The sequence below is a fragment of the Papio anubis genome, chromosome 18 (genome assembly GCF_008728515.1).
Source record: "Papio anubis isolate 15944 chromosome 18, Panubis1.0, whole genome shotgun sequence".
Lineage (NCBI taxonomy): Eukaryota > Metazoa > Chordata > Mammalia > Primates > Cercopithecidae > Papio > Papio anubis.
The window spans coordinates 55,708,002-55,727,587 of NC_044993.1; the positions used below are offsets into that span (position 1 = coordinate 55,708,002).

Consider the following 19,586-nt stretch of genomic DNA (forward strand, 5'->3'; position numbering starts at 1 on the left):
TTTTTTTTTTTTTTTTTTTTTTTTTTTAGGGACTGGAGCTGCTTCCAGATTTACTTTTTCTTTTTTTATTTATTTATTTATTTATTTATTTATTTATTTATTTATTATTATTATACTGTAAGTTGTAGGGTACATGTGCATAACATGCAGGTTTGTTACATATGTATACTTGTGCCTTGTTGGTGTGCTGCACCCATCAACTCGTCATTTACATCAGGTATAACTCCCAATGCAATCCCTCCCCCCTCCCCCCTCCCCATGATAGGCCCCGGTGTGTGATGTTCCCCTTCCCGAGTCCAAGTGATCTCATTGTTCAGTTCCCACCTATGAGTGAGAACATGCGGTGTTTGGTTTTCTGTTCTTGTGATAGTTTGCTAAGAATGATGGATTCCAGCTGCATCCATGTCCCTACAAAGGACACAAACTCATCCTTTTTGATGGCTGCATAGTATTCCATGGTGTATATGTGCCACATTTTCTTAATCCAATCTGTCACTGATGGACATTTGGGTTGATTCCAAGTCTTTGCTATTGTGAATAGTGCTGCAATAAACATACGTGTGCATGTGTCTTTAGAGCCGCATAATTTATAATCCTTTGGGTATATACCCAGTAATGGGATGGCTGGGTCATATGGTACATCTAGTTCTAGATCCTTGAGGAATCGCCATACTGTTTTCCATAATGGTTGAACTAGTTTACAATCCCACCAACAGTGTAAAAGTGTTCCTATTTCTCCACATCCTCTCCAGCACCTGTTGTTTCCTGACTTTTTAATGATCGCCATTCTAACTGGTGTGAGATGGTATCTCATTGTGGTTTTGATTTGCATTTCTCTGATGGCCAGTGATGATGAGCATTTTTTCATGTGTTTGTTGGCTGTATGAATGTCTTCTTTTGAGAAATGTCTATTCATATCCTTTGCCCACTTTTTGATGGGGTTGTTTGTTTTTTTCTTGTAAATTTGTTTGAGTTCTTTGTAGGTTCTGGATATTAGCCCTTTGTCAGATGAGTAGATTGCAAAAATTTTCTCCCATTCTGTAGGTTGCCTGTTCACTCTGATGGTAGTTTCTTTTGCTGTGCAGAAGCTCTTTAGTTTAATGAGATCCCATTTGTCAATTTTGGCTTTTGCTGCCGTTGCTTTTGGTGTTTTAGACATGAAGTCTTTGCCCATGCCTATGTCCTGAATGGTACTACCTAGGTTTTCCTCTAGGATTTTTATGGTATTAGGTCTAACATTTAAGTCTCTAATCCATCTTGAATTAATTTTTGTATAAGGAGTAAGGAAAGGATCCAGTTTCAGCTTTCTACTTATGGCTAGCCAATTTTCCCAGCACCATTTATTAAATAGGGAATCCTTTCCCCATTTCTTGTTTCTCTCAGGTTTGTCAAAGATCAGATGGCTGTAGATGTGTGGTATTATTTCTGAGGACTCTGTTCTGTTCCATTGGTCTATATCTCTGTTTTGGTACCAGTACCATGCTGTTTTGGTTACTGTAGCCTTGTAGTATAGTTTGAAGTCAGGTAGCGTGATGCCTCCAGCTTTGTTCTTTTGACTTAGGATTGTCTTGGAGATGCGGGCTCTTTTTTGGTTCCATATGAACTTTAAAGCAGTTTTTTCCAATTCTGTGAAGAAACTCATTGGTAGCTTGATGGGGATGGCATTGAATCTATAAATTACCTTGGGCAGTATGGCCATTTTCACGATATTGATTCTTCCTATCCATGAGCATGGTATGTTCTTCCATTTGTTTGTGTCCTCTTTTATTTCACTGAGCAGTGGTTTGTAGTTCTCCTTGAAGAGGTCCTTTACATCCCTTGTAAGTTGGATTCCTAGGTATTTGATTCTCTTTGAAGCAATTGTGAATGGAAGTTCATTCATGATTTGGCTCTCTGTTTGTCTGTTACTGGTGTATAAGAATGCTTGTGATTTTTGCACATTAATTTTGTATCCTGAGACTTTGCTGAAGTTGCTTATCAGCTTAAGGAGATTTTGGGCCGAGACAATGGGGTTTTCTAAATATACAATCATGTCATCTGCAAACAGGGACAATTTGACTTCTTCTTTTCCTAACTGAATACCCCTGATTTCTTTCTCTTGCCTAATTGCCCTAGCCAGAACTTCCAACACTATGTTGAATAGGAGTGGTGAGAGAGGGCATCCCTGTCTTGTGCCAGTGTTCAAAGGGAATTTTTCCAGTTTTTGCCCATTCAGTATGATATTGGCTGTGGGTTTGTCATAAATAGCTCTTATTATTTTGAGGTACGTTCCATCAATACCGAATTTATTGAGCGTTTTTAGCATGAAGGGCTGTTGAATTTTGTCAAAAGCCTTTTCTGCATCTATTGAGATAACCATGTGGTTCTTGTCTTTGGTTCTGTTTATATGCTGGATTATGTTTATTGATTTGCGAATGTTGAACCAGCCTTGCATCCCAGGGATGAAGCCCACTTGATCATGGTGGATAAGCTTTTTGATGTGTTGCTGAATCCGGTTTGCCAGTATTTTATTGAGGATTTTTGCATCGATGTTCATCAGGGATATTGGTCTAAAATTCTCTTTTTTTGTTGTATCTCTGCCAGGCTTTGGTATCAGGATGATGTTGGCCTCATAAAATGAGTTAGGGAGGATTCCCTCTTTTTCTATTGATTGGAATAGTTTCAGAAGGAATGGTACCAACTCCTCCTTGTACCTCTGGTAGAATTCAGCTGTGAATCCATCTGGTCCTGGACTTTTTTTGGTTGGTAGGCTATTAATTATTGCCTCAATTTCAGAGCCTACTATTGGTCTATTCAGGGATTCAACTTCTTCCTGGTTTAGTCTTGGAAGAGTGTAAGTGTCCAGGAAATTATCCATTTCTTCTAGATTTTCTAGTTTATTTGCGTAGAGGTGTTTATAGTATTCTCTGATGGTAGTTTGTATTTCTGTGGGGTCGGTGGTGATATCCCCTTTATCATTTTTAATTGCGTCGATTTGATTCTTCTCTCTTTTCTTCTTTATTAGTCTTGCTAGTGGTCTGTCAATTTTGTTGATCTTTTCAAAAAACCAACTCCTGGATTCATTGATTTTTTGGAGGGTTTTTTGTGTCTCTATCTCCTTCAGTTCTGCTCTGATCTTAGTTATTTCTAGCCTTCTGCTAGCTTTCGAATGTGTTTGCTCTTGCTTCTCTAATTCTTTTAATTGCGATGTTAGAGTGTCAATTTTAGATCTTTCCTGCTTTCTCTTGTGGGCATTTAGTGCTATAAATTTCCCTCTACACACTGCTTTAAATGTGTCCCAGAGATTCTGGTATGTTGTATCTTTGTTCTCATTGGTTTCAAAGAACATCTTTATTTCTGCCTTCATTTCATTATGTACCCAGTAGTCATTCAGGAGCAGGTTGTTCAGTTTCCATGTAGTTGAGCGGTTTTGATTGAGTTTCTTAGTCCTGAGTTCTAGTTTGATTGCACTGTGGTCTGAGAGACAGTTTGTTATAATTTCTGTTCTTGTACATTTGCTGAGGAGTGCTTTACTTCCAATTATATGGTCAATTTTGGAGTAAGTACGATGTGGTGCTGAGAAGAATGTATATTCTGTTGATTTGGGGTGGAGAGTTCTATAGATGTCTATTAGGTCTGCTTGCTGCAGAGATGAGTTCAATTCCTGGACATCCTTGTTAACTTTCTGTCTCGTTGATCTGTCTAATGTTGACAGTGGAGTGTTGAAGTCTCCCATTATTATTGTATGGGAGTCTAAGTCTCTTTGTAAGTCTCTAAGGACTTGCTTTATGAATCTGGGTGCTCCTGTATTGGGTGCATATATATTTAGGATAGTTAGCTCTTCCTGTTGAATTGATCCCTTTACCATTATGTAATGGCCTTCTTTGTCTCTTTTGATTTTTGATGGTTTAAAGTCTGTTTTATCAGAGACTAGTATTGCAACCCCCGCTTTTTTTTGTTCTCCATTTGCTTGGTAAATCTTCCTCCATCCCTTTATTTTGAGCCTATGTATGTCTCTGCGTGTGAGATGGGTCTCCTGAATACAGCAGACTGATGGGTCTTGACTCTTTATCCAGTTTGCCAGTCTGTGTCTCTTAATTGGAGCATTTAGTCCATTTACATTTAAGGTTAAGATTGTTATGTGTGAACTTGATCCTGCCATTATGATATTAACTGGTTATTTTGCTCATTAGTTGATATAGTTTCTTCCTAGCCTCGATGGTCTTTACATTTTGGCATGTTTTTGAGATGGCTGGTACCGGTTGTTCCTTTCCATGTTTAGTACTTCCTTCAGGGTCTCTTGTAAGGCAGGCCTAGTGGTGACAAAATCTCTAAGCATTTGCTTATCTGTAAAGGATTTTATTTCTCCTTCACTTATGAAACTTAGTTTGGCTGGATATGAAATTCTGGGTTTAAAATTCTTTTCTTTAAGAATGTTGAATATTGGCCCCCACTCTCTTCTGGCTTGTAGAGTTTCTGCCGAGAGATCTGCTGTGAGTCTGATGGGCTTCCCTTTGTGGGTAACCCGACCTTTCTCTCTGGCTGCCCTTAAGATTTTTTCCTTCATTTCAACTTTGGTGAATCTGGCAATTATGTGTCTTGGAGTTGCTCTTCTCGAGGAGTATCTTTGTGGCGTTCTCTGTATTTCCTGGATTTGAATGTTGGCCTGCCCTACTAGGTTGGGGAAGTTCTCCTGGATGATATCCTGAAGAGTGTTTTCCAACTTGGTTCCATTTTCCCCCTCACTTTCAGGCACCCCAATCAGACGTAGATTTGGTCTTTTTACATAATCCCATACTTCTTGCAGGCTTTGTTCATTTCTTTTTCTTCTTTTTTCTTTTGGTTTCTCTTCTCGCTTCATTTCATTCATTTGATCCTCAATCGCTGATACTCTTTCTTCCAGTTGATCGAGTCGGTTACTGAAGCTTGTGCATTTGTCACGTATTTCTCGTGTCATGCTTTTCATCTCTTTCATTTCGTTTATGACCTTCTCTGCATTAATTAGTCTAGCCGTCAATTCTTCCACTTTTTTTTCAAGATTTTTAGTTTCTTTGCGCTGGGTACGTAATTCCTCCTTTAGCTCTGAGAAATTTGATGGACTGAAGCCTTCTTCTCTCATCTCGTCAAAGTCATTCTCCGTCCAGCTTTGATCCGTTGCTGGCGATGAGCTGCGCTCCTTTGCCGGGGGAGATGCGCTCTTGTTTTTTGAATTTCCAGCTTTTCTGCCCTGCTTTTTCCCCATCTTTGTGGTTTTATCTGCCTCTGGTCTTTGATGATGGTGATGTACTGATGGGGTTTTGGTGTAGGTGTCCTTCCTGTTTGATAGTTTTCCTTCTAACAGTCAGGACCCTCAGCTGTAGGTCTGTTGGAGATTGCTTGAGGTCCACTCCAGACCCTGTTTGCCTGGGTATCAGCAGCAGAGACTGCAGAAGATAGAATATTTCTGAACAGCAAGTGTACCTGTCTGATTCTTGCTTTGGAAGCTTCCTCTCAGGGGTGTACTCCACCCTGTGAGGTGTGGGGTGTCAGACTGCCCCTAGTGGGGGCCGTCTCCCAGTTAGGCTACTCAGGGGTCAGGGACCCGCTTGAGCAGGGAGTCTGTCCCTTCTCAGATCTCAACCTCCGTGTTGGGAGATCCACTGCTCTCTTCAAAGCTGTCAGACAGAGTCGTTTGGGTCTGCAGAGGTATCTGCTGCTTTGTTATTGTTTACTGTGCCCTGCCCCCAGAGGTGGAGTCTACAGAGACAGGCAGGTTTCCTTGAGCTGCTGTGAGCTCCACCCAGTTCGAGCTTCCCAGCAGCTTTGTTTACCTACTTAAGCCTCAGCAATGGCGGGCGCCCCTCCCCCAGCCTCGCTGCTGCCTTGCCGGTAGATCACAGACTGCTGTGATAGCAATGAGGGAGGCTCCGTGGGTGTGGGACCCTCCCAGCCAGGTGTGGGATATGATCTCCTGGTGTTCCTGTTTGCTCAAAGCGCAGTATTGGGGTGGGAGTTACCCGATTCTCCAGGTGTTGTGTGTCTCAGTTCCCCTGGCTAGGAAAAGGGATTCCCTTCCCCCTTGCGCTTCCCAGGTGAGGCAATGCCTCGCCCTGCTTCAGCTCTCGCTGGTCGGGCTGCAGCAGCTGACCAGTACCGATCTGCCGGCACTCCCCAGTGAGATGAACCCAGTACCTCAGTTGAAAATGCCGAAATCACCGGTCTTCTGTGTCGCTGGCGCTGGGAGTTGAAGACTGGAGCTGCTCCTATTCGGCCATCTTGCTCCGCCCCCCCCCAGGAAGGAGTCTTATAATCAGGTACAGGAAGGAGCAATCCTACAAAATTCCCAGGCTGACATAGTGACTATAACTGAGAACTAAATTTTGCCCTGAACTTCTTATTAGCCAAGACTAAAAGGGAATGACAAGTTATCTAATACTCACTATTTGTGGGAATAAAAGGAACTACATCAATTTTTCAAGAGGACTACCCTTCCTCCCAAGATCAATTTCTGAAAATAATTTATCATGAGAACTCTTTCAAAGGGATCAAATAACAATGTAATGAAACCAGGACTCAGGGTCACCATCAAACAAAGTACTCAGAAGCTCTAACTCCAAGAGGGGCTGCAGGAGTGGAGTTGGGAAGGGATTCTGGAGTCCCCTCCAGGTCATTGTGATGCAGGGAGACAATCACATAAGGCTGTCTCTCACATATGGCTATCTCTGGCCAATGGGATGTGAGCATAAGTGACTGTGTCACTTCCAAGCAAAAGTATTCAAAAGCCAAAATGAGACCCTCGAGTTCCCCTTCCACTGCCATGGGAACCAGTGATATTTCCAAAGGGGACCCAGTCACCAGCCTGGATTCCTGCATGACTGCATGGATCACAGCCCACCTGTACCTACCCACAGTAGCTTTTCACGAGCAAGAAACAAACTTTTATGTTTTAAGACATTTAGATTTTGAGATAGTTTATTTTGATGTAGCAGAGCTTAGACTAGCCTGACTGATACAAATCATTTTGGTCTTTGTTTTGAATCTTTGACAAATTTATATATACGTATGTACATATACAACTTCATATTGCACGTGTATATGTGTATTATATGTGTATATTATATGTATATACATGCACACAAAGACATGCATACAATTTATGTATATATTTACTCATATCTACATATATAATAGATCTACATATATGATATACATTATATATATACACATATTTGTATAACACATACAAAAATACACATAGATTAGATAGATAAACAGATACACAGATGGGTAGATAGATGATAGATAGATAGATAGATAGATAGATAGATAGATAGATAGATGGATGTTATATGTGATCAGCCAACAATTAGCTTCAAGTCTGTTGGGCAGTTCTCTGTTCCAATGTCACTTGACAAGAGCTTGTGTATTGCACATTTGTTTCACAGTTGGGAACAAATGCTCTAACCACTACCACCCGCACTGCAACAAATACCTAAACAAACAAAGAGCTAAACCCACAGAAAAAGATTGGGGAAGAGAGAGGAGGAAATGGCCATAAGGAAATAGTCTCACACTGATGTCAAATGAAGTGGGAGTGGCCTTCTGAGAACCTGACCCTTAGCTTCCTGTTAACTATGAGAGGAGTAAATGAGAGATCCTGCAGATTCAAAGGAATGATACTGTTTCCTGTTGCCTTGGAAAAAGCACCAAGAGGGTACTATCTTACTTTTTTTCTCCCTAGTTTTTGTCTCTCTAGCATCTCCTCAATAAGGGCTATTGAACCATCTATTTCAAGTCCTCCTTTCCATATCCCATTTAGGGCTTCTCACTTCACTGTTTGAATGGTTTTCAATCACATGCCCAAGCAATGATATGTCTTCTAAGGCTGTTAATTGAGGACTCCTTACTTGATGTTGCAAGGCTTCCTGGTTTGAATGGGTCATCCAACTATCTTGTGTTTGTCATTCAGCTAATTCAGAAATCTTCAAGGGATCAATTACATTCTAGAATATGGATGAGGTCACATTCAAGCTATTTACCTGGCTCTCTGCTGCCTCCCACTTCTCCCAGCCTCAAGCTAACATAAGGCCAGGTCAGCCACCCACGAGTTCTGCTCTGCACCATCAAAATGATCTCACGAAACCCAGACGCTCAGCCAGAATCACTAAGGATTGTCAGGTCAAGCTTTGTGTATAATGACAAAAAACTGGGAGCAATTCAAAAATTCATCAACAGGGGATGGGCTGAATCAGTCACAGGACATCTGCACTGTGGAATACCATGGAACTGTCATAAAGAATGCTTTAGATCTACAGGTGCCAGCAGAAGATGGCCAGCTATGATTCTTGTCTTTAATCTCCTTTTCCCATCTCCCGCACCAGGCCTGGCTAGAACATGTGATCATGCAGCCTGTAAATTGTCCAAAGGTTAATTTTTCTAATTGAGGCCATTTATTACCTGAAAGACACGAAAGAGAAAGCAGGGCCTTACAAAGCAGCAAATTGACGAGCACCAAGAGCAGGAAGTTGCCCCAAGAGAGGCAAAACAAAGCCACAACGTCCAATTTCAGACGTACGTTTTGTCTTCTTCTTCTTTTTTTTTTTTTTTTTTTTTTTGAGACGGAGTGTCACTCCTCCTCTTGCCCAGGCTGTAGTGCAATGGCGCGATCTCGGCTCACGGAAACTTCTGCCTCCTGGGTTCAAGCGAGTCTCCTACCTCAGCCTCCTGAGTAGCTGGGATCATAGGCGCCCCCCACCACACCCAGCTAATTTTTTGTATTTTTAGTAGAGACTGGGTTTCAGTATGCTGGCCAGGCTGCTTTTGAAGTCCTGATCTCAGGCGATCCACCTGCCTTGGCCTCCCAAAGTGCTGGGATTACAGGTATGAGTCACTGCACCCGGCCCCCACGTTTTGTCTTCTAATGGGGTGAACTTTGTCATGACAGAACCCATGATTAACCTCTCAACGTAAATGAAATCAACGTTCTATATGCTAGTGATGATCCTGTAAATGATACAAGATCCCTACATACTTAAGACCCACAGTTAAAATTATGAAAATGATTCTACAGAAGCTCTTAACTAGTTCCAATGAACCATCATTTATTTGACTTAAAACAGACCAATTAATTTTTAAAAAATTGTTTTTGCTGTGGCACGTGCCTATAATCTCAGCTTCTCGGGAGGCTGAGGCAGGAGAATCGCTTGAACCAGGGAGTCGGAGGTTGCAGTGAGCTGAGACCGCACCCCTGCACTCCAGCCTGGCAACAGAGCAAGACTCTGTCTCAAAAAAAAAAAAAAAAAAAAAAAAAAATTGTTTTTATTGCAGAGAGTGGGGAGAGGGAAAGAAATTAGTCCCACTAAAATTCTGTTTTGCCACCTAAGGACGTTAAAGGCAATGGCAGCTATCACAAATGACTATCACCATTATCTCATAAAACATTTTATGGACATAAAAAAAAAAAGAGAGGGAGACCCCATCTCAAAAGGAAGGGTAATTCATTTAACTGAATAAATTCAGCTGCATGAAAACTTACTTTTTTACCCTTATTGTTCTTGCTTTGTCCCAAATAGATGCTCACGTTGCTCAAACCAACTTGATCTTAAGATGTTGTTGGGAACACTGGAGTCACGTGTCCATGGGTCTTGCAGGCTGGCTTTTGATGGGAGCTGGGCTGCGGGTGATTTACGGACGGTTATAATCTGTGATGCTGGTCTGAAGTCTGAATATTCCAAGTTGCTGACTGCAGGCAGAGCCTCATGTCCTGAAAATCAGAAGACAGAGGACTTAAGCTTCCATAAAAGATGGGCTCATACTGTACAACCCAATCCTGTGCATTTGGAAGCAGAAAACACTGGCTCAAATGGCTTCCTGTTTTCTCTTCTCTTAACAACTTGAAACATTAGACTACAGTGAAGCATAGAGAAGATCAAATATTAACTCATGCTAATCCTTTTCATATTAATTCCAGACTTGAATTTGTTTTATTAAGGAAATAAAACATTACTAGTGAAGCTCTCTAATATCTCTTCCTAATCCAATTTTCCATGGTGTCCTCTTCCCTGTCTGGAAGATACCACTATCATAAATGTGATGTGTGACTTTCCAGGGCATGCTGTTCATACTACGACCACTGTTATGAGTTGAGTTGCATCCCCTCAAAAAGGTATGTTCAAGTCCCAGCCCACAGTACTTCAAAATGTGACCTGATTTGTAAGTAGGATCTTGGTGGAGGGAATCAAGCTAAAATAAGTTCACTGGGGTGGGACCTAACGCAACATGACTTGTGTCCTTATGAAAAGGGGAAATTTGGGCCAGGCACAGTGGTTCCTGCCATAATCCCAGTACTTTGGGAGGCCGAGGCAGGTGGATCACCTGAGGTCAGGAGTTCAAAACCAGCTAATTCTAAGAATTCTTGAAAGGCAATGAAAAAGAATTTTAAAAGAAGAAATCGCTCATTCCCAGGCATCTCATTTCAACCAAAGTTTCACATTAGCAGTTCTGGAAGCTCCCATTCTTTCTGCAGGCACCTGACCTTGGATGGACAACTCTAACACAAGGATGATGGCCCCCACACATGGGCGAGCGGTTGCCGGAGCACCAGGTCATGGGACGCTCACACACAGGCATATTTCAGCAGAGACGTTGATTTTGTTTGCTTGCCTGCTCTTCATTGCTCTTTCTGGGTTTGCCGTATTAGTGTAATGATTATTTTGGCTGTCAGCCTCGATGCCATGACAAATAAATGCCTAGGAACTCCTTTATCTGCAGTGTGTAACGTTTAGGACCAGGAAGTAAAGGTAATGTCAATAGTCTCTATGTGAGAGCAATAGCTTCCATCACTCAGTTAACAAAGCCTTCCCGTAAGTAAACATTTGTTAGTGTGCGATCGTGTTGGCTTTTCAGAGTGTCAGGCACCTTCACAGCCATACACTTAGACCCCTTAGAGCCTAAGAAAATGAGGTCTATGCTTAGAAAATAAGGTCTATGATTTCAAGACAGCAATCACACCTGTAATCCCAGCACTTCGGGAGGCCGAGATGGGTGGATCACTTGAGGCCAGGAATTGGAGACCAGCCTGGCTAACATGGCGAAAACCCATCTCTACTAAAAATAAGAAAATGAGCCGGGCATGGTGGCTCGCACCTGTAATCCCAACTACTTGGGAGGCTGAGGCACGGGAATCGCTTGAACCTGGAAGGCGGAAGTTACAGTAAGCCAAGATCATGCCACTGCACTCCAGCCTGGGCAACAGAGAGAGACTCTGTCTCAAGGAAACAAAACAAACAAACAAACAAAAAAGGAAAATACAAATACAGCAAAATAGTCACATCCTCTTGTTCTTTTTGTTTTTTGTTTGCTTGTTTTCCTTTCTATAAGGAATTTGCTGTTTTCAAGATATTTATTCAATTCCCAAGGAAAGGTAATGTAAAGAGAATGTAAGATTTTTAGCTTGTTAAATGAGTGAGAAAGAGTCAGAAGCTAGAAAATGAAAAATGAATTTTAATCACTTGAAAGGCATCACCTAACCATGGCAAAAAATCCTTCAAGGAAATAGTCTAAGGTATTGTGTTTACTACTGAAGTAACAAATGCCTCTTATAACACCGAATTAACATGAGTTCTAATATATTTTTTAAATGAGAACTGGGGCCAAGTGAGGTGGCTCAAGCTTGTAATCGCAGTACTTTCAGTACTTTCAGAGGCTGAGCCAGCGCGATCGTTTGAGACTGGGAGTTTGAGGCTGCAGTGAGCTATGATCATGCCACTGTACTCCAGCTTGGGCAACAGAGCAAGATGCTGTCTCAAAAAAAAAAAAAAAAGGGAAATTTGGGAAGATAGATTTGGCAAATATCACCAATTAATCTTCACAAGTAAAATTTGTTTTTAAAAAAGCTAGAATAGGAAGATTCTTTTATTTTACAAGGATGTTTGAAGACTGTCAGATCTCCTTCTGCTAGCTAAGATTCCTCCTCTTTTACCATGATCCTTTCTTGGAAGGAAGTTCACTAAACCCCTCCCAGCAGTTTTACCTTAACTATAACTCTGAGCCCACTTGATTAATGCTACTTTGTAACAAGACTTTCTCCTAAGACAGTCCCCAAGGTGGGTGAAGCTCACAGGCCTTAGATGTAAAGCTGGTGGATGCAATTGAATTGCAGTACAATGTTTGCATTCGGGTGCTGATGTTCTGTTTGAAGTACACAGTGTGTGCAGCTGGCTTTCATTCTATTTTAGAAAGAAAGTGACAGAAACTATAGATCTAGAGCAGTGGTTCTCAAGAGAGGCAATTTTGCCTCTGAGAGCACATTTAGAAATGTGTGGAGACATTTTTGGTTGTCACAGCTGTAGCAGGGGGTGTCATATTGGCATCTAGTAGATAGCTGCTAAACATCCTAAAATTTACAAGACTGGCCTCCCCACAATAGAAAATTATTTGGCCCCAAATCCCAAGAGTGCCAAGGTTGACAAACCTTGATCTAGGGCAATGCTGTCCAACAGAACTTTCTATGCTGATGGAATGGTTCTCTACCTGCATGTCCAATATGGCAGCCACTAGCCACATGTAGCTATGGGAACACTTCAAATATGGCTAGCTCGGGAACTAGATTGAGAAACTAAATTGTTTATGTATTATTCTTCTTTCAGAGATGGGGTCTCGTTTTGTCACTCAGGCTGGTGTGCAGTGGCACGATGATAGCTCACTGCAGCCTCGAACTCCTGGACACAAGTGATTCCTGCATCTCAGCCTCTTGAGTAGCTGGGATTGTAGGTGTGAGCCACTGTGCCTAGCTATTAAATTTAATTTTAATTAACTTTAATTTAATTCACCATGTTGCCCAGGCTGGTCTTGAACTCTTGGCCTCAAGTGATCCGCTGGCCTTGGCCTCCCAAAGTGCTGGGATTACAGGTGTGAGCCATTGTGTCCAGCCAGAACTCCAACATTTAAGACATTATTGATGAGGGTGCATCTGACAACATCAAGCTTGGGTGCCCATGGGAGTCACTTGGGAGATTGCTGGAGAGGGGGGCACATGGATCCTCAGGTGACCCAACATCCCAGTTTATCAGGACTTTCCCAATTTTAGCACTAGAAGTTCTGTGCTAAAACCCCATCAGTACCAGGAAGACCACCCCAGCCCAGGTCCCATTCTCAGAAGTTTTCATTCACTAAATCTCAAGTGGGACCTGAGAATTTAGCTTTTTATCGGGTTTCCCAAGTGATTCCTTTATGTGACAAAGTTTAAGAATCACTGCAGATCAGCCAGCGAGGAGCAGGGAGAGAAGGGGGAGGAAAAAAGTAGATTCGTTATCATCACATAGAAGGTGAACATTTAAAAAAAAAGAGAAGCAATAAAAAATGTTTTAAGATGATTAAATTGCTTTTTAAAGCAAAACAAAACAAAACAAAAAGTGGGTTTGTCGGTTGCTTGTGCTTCAGTAGGTTGGCCACTTCTTGCTTGGCTGGATGGCTGCATCCCACCCCAGAAGAAGGAGGACCCCCCTCTCTGGGACAGCTGGAGACAAGTCAAGGTGCCCATCCCGGCTCTTGCACCCACTGAGATCTGCTAGGAGTGGGCTCCTCTGCTATCCGACAAGAAAGGATGCTGCTTACTGGAGACCTGTAGGCTACAGAAACCTGTCCTCTTTCCTTCCCCACTGTCAGTGTGCTCAGAAGCCTGCCAGGAACAGTGAAAAATGATAAAGTTTAATGCTCCCTTTGGCTAGGGATCCTCCCTCTTTTCTATCACCGGGTCTGGGAAAGGTCACAGGAGGCAATGAAGCTGGGGTGACTTTTATGCACACCCTGCATGTATGGGTCTGCATCAAGTCTCCCTCTTTTAGAGGAAAAAGAACCTCCTTCTGGATCCACCTTGGGGGTCAGAAGCGTAGCTCTTTATGAGACTAATTCAGATTCTTATAATAGTCCTATAATGCTTAAACAAGTATTATATAACACAACCCAAGTATTATTGCTCTGGATTTGCAGAGAGCAAAACACAAAATAGAAACCAATGATAACAAAACAATGTATATATCTGTGCCAGGCACTGTTATAAGAACTGGACAGCATTAGTCCATTTAAATCTTACCATAGCCTTAGAAATAGGTGCTATTGGCTGGGTGCGTGGCTCACGCCTATAATCCCAGCGATTTGGGAGGCCAAGATGGGCGGATCACCTGAGGTCAGGAGTTTGAGACCAGCCTGGCCAACATGGTGAAACCCTGTCATTACTAAATATACAAAAATGAGCTGAGTGTGGTGGTACATGCCTGTAATCCCTGCTACTTGGAAGGCTGAGGTGGGAGAATCGCTTGAACCCGGGAGGCAGAGGTTGCAGTGAGCTGAGGTCATGCCACTGCACTTGAACCTGGATGACAGAGATCTGTCTACAGGTCTGCTTACTGGAGACCTGTAGGCTACAGAAACCTGTCTTCTTTCCTTCCCCACTGTCAGTGTGCTCAGAATCCTGCCAGGAACAGTGAAAAATGATAAAGTTTAATGTTCCCTTTGGCTAGGGATCCTCCCTGTTTTCTACCACTGGGTCTGGGAAAGGTAGCAGGAATAAATAAACAAATACATACATACATACATATATACATACATACATGCATACATACATACATAAAATGCTTGAGGAAAAGCTAAAGCAAGACGACGAAGGCATTTGAGAGAAAGGGAGAAATGATATTCAAGAGACAATGGAAAGAAATCCCAGGATAACAGCTGTGCCCCAGCTCTAGAAAACAGTTGGTCCAAATTACACCACCCAACAAAGAGAATGAATAAGAACAGGGGTGACTTCAGAGATATAGCAAAGCTGTGTATATTTTCTCTGTCAACAACAACAAAAAATCAAAGACAAATAGAAACTCCAAAACAAGCAATCCTCTAAAAGCTGTAAAGAAAGTCAGAACCGGATATGAATAAACTGAACTCTGACCTGTCTGTGCGCAATCAAGGGTGCACAATTAAAAAAACAAAACAAACAGCAAACTCACTTCACCTGAACCAATGATTCAGATTAAGTGACATAAAGTGACATAGAATTAGATGTCCCTTTCTAGGAACTCAACTTCTCTAATGCACACATAACCACAGCTTCGAAGCCAGGTAGCTTTCATCTTTTATAATCTACCTGTGAGCCGGGCGCGGTGGCTCAAGCCTGTAATCCCAGCACTTTGGGAGGCTGAGATGGGTGGATCACGAGGTCAGGAGATCGAGACTATCCTGGCTAACATGGTGAAACCCCGTCTCTACTAAAAATACAAAAAAAAACTAGCCGGACGAGGTGGCGGGCGCCTGTAGTCTCAGCTACTTGGGAGGCTGAGGTGGGAGAATGGCGTGAACCCGGGAGGCAGAGCTTGCAGTGAGCCGAGATCGCGCCACTGCACTCCAGCCTGGGAGACACAGCGAGACTCCGTCTCAAAAAAAAAAAAAAAAAAAAAAAAAAAAAAAAAAAAATCTACCTGTGATAGTGTGATTTGTGATAAGAAATATATCTTTGGTCTTTATTCCAGGTTTCCCGCACAGGCTCCCAAAACGCTGGAACTTCCTAGGTGATGGGAGCGTCTTCTGTTCTAATATTTGGTCTTTGGTTCTGGTTCCTAAAACGGAGCTCCTAATCTCTTGGAAATTCCCGGGTGACGGGAATATCTTTTGTTCTCATGAGGCAGCTTTCAACAGGGGCTCCTGGATGGGGGCTGGTCACCAGAAAGACCAAACCAGGGTTAGAAGCTTGCAACTTTCAGCCTCACCCCTCATCCTCCAGGAATGAGAAAAGGACTGGAGATTGATTTAATAATCAATGGAGCCTCCATAAAAACCCTCAGTGAAGAGGTCAGAGATCTTCCAGGTTGAACACATCCACATTCTTGGAGAGTGACACCCTCCAACTCATTGGGACAGAAGCTCCTGAACTTAGGACTCTTCTGGAACTCACCCTGTGTACCCCTTCACCTGGCTGTTCACCTGTATCCTTTATCATATTCTTTTTTTTTTTTTTTTTTTTTAAAGACAAAGTTTCACTCTTGTCACCCAGGCTAGAGGGCAATGGCGCCATCTCGGCTCACTGCAACCTCTGCCTCCCGGGTTGAAGTGGTTCTCCTGCCTCAGCCTCCCTAAGTAGCTGGGATTACAGGGGTCCGCCACCATGCCCATCGAATTTTTGTATTTTTTGTAGACCAGTTTCCGCCATGTTGGCCAGGCTGGTCTCTAACGCCTGCCCTCAGGTGATCTACCCGCCTTGGCCTCCCACAGTGCTGGGATTACAGGCATGAGCCACCACTCCCAGCCTATCACATTCTTTATAATGCACAGGTAAACGTAAGTAAAGGTTTCTCTGAGTTGTGTGAGCCATTCTAGAAAATAATCGAACCTGTGGAAGAGTCCCAAAAACTTCTACTTTACAATCAGTTGGTCAGAAGTTCCCGAGGCCAGGACTTGAAATTGGTGTCTAAAGTTGGGAAGCAGTCTTGTGGGGCTGAGCCGTTAACCTGTGGGTTCTGACACTAACTCCAGTCAGATTATGTTGGAATTCAACAAAATGGCGGTGGCGGGTGTGGTGGCTAACACTTGTAATCCCAGCACTTTGGGAGGCTGAGGTGGGCAGACTACCTGAGGTCAGGAGTTTGAGACAAGCCTGGCGAGCATGGCAAAACCCTCTCTCTACGAAAAACACAAAACAATTAGCCAGGTGTGGTGGCACATGCCTGTAGTTCCAGCTACTTGGGAGGCTGAGGCAGGAGAATCACTTGAACCTGGGAGGTGGAGATTGCAGTGAGCCAAGATGGCACCACCGCACTCCAGCCTGGGTAACAGAGCAAGATTGTCTCAAAATAATAATAATAATAATAATAAGTTGTGGGGCACCCAGCTGGTGTTGGAGACTTGGTCGGTGTGGACCCCTCAACCCCCGCCAATATCTGGTCACAGAAGTGTTCTTTGTTGAAAGTACAGTGGGAAAAAACTTTTTCCTAGTATTCAACCTACAATGCAAGAAACATGTAATTGTACTTTGTAAGACACAAAACGCAAGTTTGTAAACCACAATATGTAAAAAGTAATTTTTAGAAGTGGGGAAATGCAGGGGGAAGAACTTTATTAGAGGAAAATGTTGAGGTGCTAAATTCCTTCTCTTATGAAGTGGAGAGTCAGCGACGCTGTCCAAGTTTAAGGAACTGTAAGGACGTCATCATTGGCAGTGGTTCTCAACTGGGAGTGATTTTACCCCCAAGGGACACTGAGCAAAGTCTGGCAAACTTTTGGTTGTCACAGCTGCAGTGAGTGTGCTACTGGTATCTAGTGGGTAGAGGCCAGGGATGCTGTCAAACATCCTCTAATGCACAAGACAGCCCCCACAGCCAAGAATGGTCTGGTCCAATGTGTCAGTCATACAAAAGTTGAGATATCCTGATTTATCGCTATGAAGGAAACAACAAAATATAAAAAATGAAACAAAATTAGGAGAGAACAGAATGGGAGAAGGAAGAGAAAGGAAAAGGGATAAGTGCAGCGGTGCAACCATAGTTCACTGGAGCCTCTAACTCCTGGGCTCCAGTGATCCTCCCACCTCAGCCTCGTGAGTAGCTGGCAACACAGGCACACGTCACCATGACTGGCTGAATTTTTATTTTTTAATTAATTAATTAATTAATGTTGAGATTGAGTCCCACTCTGTCACCCAGGCTGGAATCCAATGGCACAATCTCACCTCACTGCAACCTCCGCCTCCTGGATTCAAGCGATTCTCCTGCCTCAGCCTCCTGAGTAGCTGGGATTACAGGCGCCCACCACTACGCCCAGCTAATTTTTTGTATTTTTAGTAGAGACGGGGTTTCACCATGTTGTCCAGACCTGACCTCATGATCCACCCACCTTGGCCTCCCAAAGTGCTGGGATGACAGGCGTGAGCCACTGGGCCCGGCCTATTTTTAAATTTTTTTGTAGAGACAGAGTTGCACCCAGGTTGATTTCTAATGCCTGGGCTCAAGAGATCCTCCCACCTTGGCCTCCCAAAGTGCTTGGACTACAACAGACGTGAGCCACCATACCCAGCTGCTTACAATATTTTGAAAATAAAAAACGTTATTTCCAAATAAAAAAGATAAATTAAGTAAGTACTTAAAACTGCAAGCATATGACTATGGAGGTTTCCGAGCAATCTAGGTCCCTAAGTAAATGGAGACACCTGGAAAGCGGTTTGGAAGCAGGGCATTGGAGTTTCCTTTGAAATGCGGTATCCTAAATGTCCCTCTTTTCACCCCACTCAGGGAAGCAGAAAAGCAAATTCTTTCTCTCTCTCTTTTCCCCCTTTAAATATCTTTAAGTCATAACAAATTCTCTCTTCTCTCTCTCTTTTTTTTTTCTTTTTTTTTTTGATATGGAGTCTAGCTCTGTTGCCCAGGCTGGAGAGTAGTGGCACGATCTCGGCTCACTGCAACCTCCACTTCCTGGGTTCAAGCGATTCTCCTGCCTCAGCCTCCCGAGTAGCTGGGACTACAGGCATGCACCAACATGCCCAGCTAATATTTTGTATTTTTAGTAGAGACAGGGTTTCACCATGTTAGCCAAAATGGTCTCGATCTCCTGACCTCATGATCCGCCCACCTCAGTCTCCCAATGTGCTGGGATTACAGGTGTGAGCCACCACACCCAGCCCTCTCTCTTTTTTAAGAGATGGAGTCTCATTCTGTTATCCAGGCTAAAGTGCAGTGATGGGACCTCCTAGGCTCAAGCCATCCTCCTGCCTCAACCTCCCGAGTAGCTGCGACTACAGGTGTATGCCAACCACACCTAGCTCAAATTTTCTTTTTTCAACTCTGATTGGTTCCACATTCACCTCTTGAATTCTGCTACCTTTTCTCCCATGCTGGGTAAGTATGACATCAAGCTTGGGAAGTTTCTAGATTCAATGCTGTTTGCAGCAGGGCCAGGACTAGGGTGAGGAAGTAAGATAAGTGTTGAGCTGGGATGCAAATTTAAAGGGGGCCAGAAATCCCAGTAATCGAGTATATCATCCATTTTCATACCTGAGACTGCGTAACTTATAAAGAGGTTTAATGGATTCACGGTTCCACATGGCTGGGGAGGCCTCATAATGATGGTGGAAGGCAAAGGAGGAGCAAAGGCATGTCTTACGTGGCAGCAGGCAACAGCACGTGTGCAAGGGAACTGGCCTTTATAAAACCACCAGATCTCATGAGACGTATTCACTATCATGAGAACAGCATGAGAAAAACCCACCCCCATGATTCAATTACCTCCCATGGTGTCCCTCTCATGACATGTGAGGATTATGGGCGCTATAATTCAAGATGGGATTTGGGTGGGGACACACCATATCATTAAAATAAATAATATTTTAACGTGATACTTTTAAAAATAAAAATAAATGCAAAAAAAACCCATGATAAAAAAAATCAACATGTTAAAAACAGACAGGATCAGAATTACTGCTTTGTGCTTTTGGCTCTGGCTCTGGCTCTGATCTTTCTCAGTGTCACACTGACTGACAGACAGAACCTTGCGATCCAGGTGTCCATGAGTCTCATACTGCCAGGTCCTGTTATCTCACCTCAGGAATGACAATTCTTGGGGTGACCTAAACCATTTTCTTGGAGATACCC

The 19,586-nt window shown here is 43.0% G+C and overlaps 1 protein-coding gene across 2 annotated transcripts in view; it reads right to left on the bottom strand.

Annotated features, from left to right (window-relative positions):
* Positions 1 to 19,586, bottom strand: part of TMC5 (transmembrane channel like 5) — a 97,949-nt gene that overhangs the window by 67,184 nt on the left and 11,179 nt on the right. Inside the window, exon 2 of one of the 2 annotated variants that reach the window (XM_017953224.3) lies at positions 9,494 to 9,721. The gene's annotated coding sequence lies outside the window, so the exon portion shown is untranslated. Of the gene's footprint in view, positions 1 to 6,150; positions 6,194 to 9,493; positions 9,722 to 19,586 lie in introns of those variants that run through there. The other variant, XM_003916608.5, reaches the window with a different exon arrangement.